Below are 1,410 nucleotides of genomic sequence, written 5' to 3'. Positions count from 1 at the left end.
CCACTGCCCCCCCCACTGCACCCCCACCAAAAGCTCAGTGAGCTCCTGTGTTTCTGCCTGTCACCACACGAGGGCAGTGTTATAAACTGGTGCCTTCACGTGAACTGGATCACATCAGAACCAGTGATCATTTAATCCACATGTTTTTATAATCTGCCTGCACACGGCTAATCCACACTAGTATTATAATCCAAAGATGATCCCTGTCTGGGGGGGGGGGGTGATATCTGTGTTTATTAGGGGCATTAGGGACAGAATACGGTGTGTACTAATACACACGCACGTATATATTTACATATGTTGCAATATATGAAAATAAGCTCTGCACAAATGAACCTGAAGGTGGCGCTAACATCTCACTCCTCCGACCATTGAACTGAAAACTGTGAATAGACGTCGAGTAAAAGCTGGATTTTTGTTCAGTTTTGATTCTTAAATAATCCGACCACAGTGGAGCAGCGACGCTGATGCACTGGTGGTGGAGCAGCGACGCTGATGCACTGGTGGTGGAGCAGCGGCGCTGGTGGCTTGATTTAAGGATTTGTTTTTGTTTGGTTTTTTTTGTCAGTTTATATCCAACAACAGAAAAAAACGGTATTTTTTGTATTTGTCAGGATTTTCTACCAAACAAGTTTCAGGTTCTGCTGTTTGTCAGTGATGGAGAACCAGTGGTCCAGAACCAGTGGTCCAGAACCAGTGGTCCAGAACCAGTGGATGAACCTCTGTCTGGACACAGTCTGTGTTCAGAACAGACCTAAACCTGTGTTTCTTTGGGACGAAGACGATGTTGTGATGAATGTCCTGTGAAATACCATGTTGAAGTTGGACTGAACTTACTAATACTACTACAGTACTACTACAGTACTACTACTACTACTACTACTTGACCAGCAGCGGGGGTCTGCAAACTCTGCTGCTGCCCAGCCTCCTGGCCCCGCCCCCTCCTGGCCCCGCCCCCTCAGGTCAGTTTCTTCTTGCTTGCTAACAGCACAAAGGCACCGCGTCCTGTTGAACTGGTGACCCGGTGTCACACTCTCACCCCGGGTGACTGCGGGTGAGGGAGGGAGGGAGGGAGGGAGTCCAACTGCAAACTGACTCTGTTGTAGTTGGTGATTGAGTGTGTCTACTGCCACCATGTGGCTGCTCCACATGTTTGCAGCTCTTGGTGAATTTAAGAGGTGGTAAAGTTCAGGGTTGCAGCCCCCTGGAGGTCACACATGGTACATACAAGCAACAATTCCTGGTGTTGTTTAATCTCAGAGAATCAAAGATGATTCTGGAAGACGACTTTCTGGACGAATGGACGACTTTTAATCACGTGTTTTGTTTTGTCTGATTGTTTGTTTAAAAAAAAGAAACTGCCAGTGAGAATTCCTTTCCTTTCTGTCCTTTTACCCCCCCCTCACCCCC

Source organism: Cynoglossus semilaevis, chromosome 17 (genome assembly GCF_000523025.1).
Source record: "Cynoglossus semilaevis isolate Cse_v1.0 chromosome 17, Cse_v1.0, whole genome shotgun sequence".
Lineage (NCBI taxonomy): Eukaryota > Metazoa > Chordata > Actinopteri > Pleuronectiformes > Cynoglossidae > Cynoglossus > Cynoglossus semilaevis.
Note: the sequence above shows the minus strand (reverse complement) of the source record.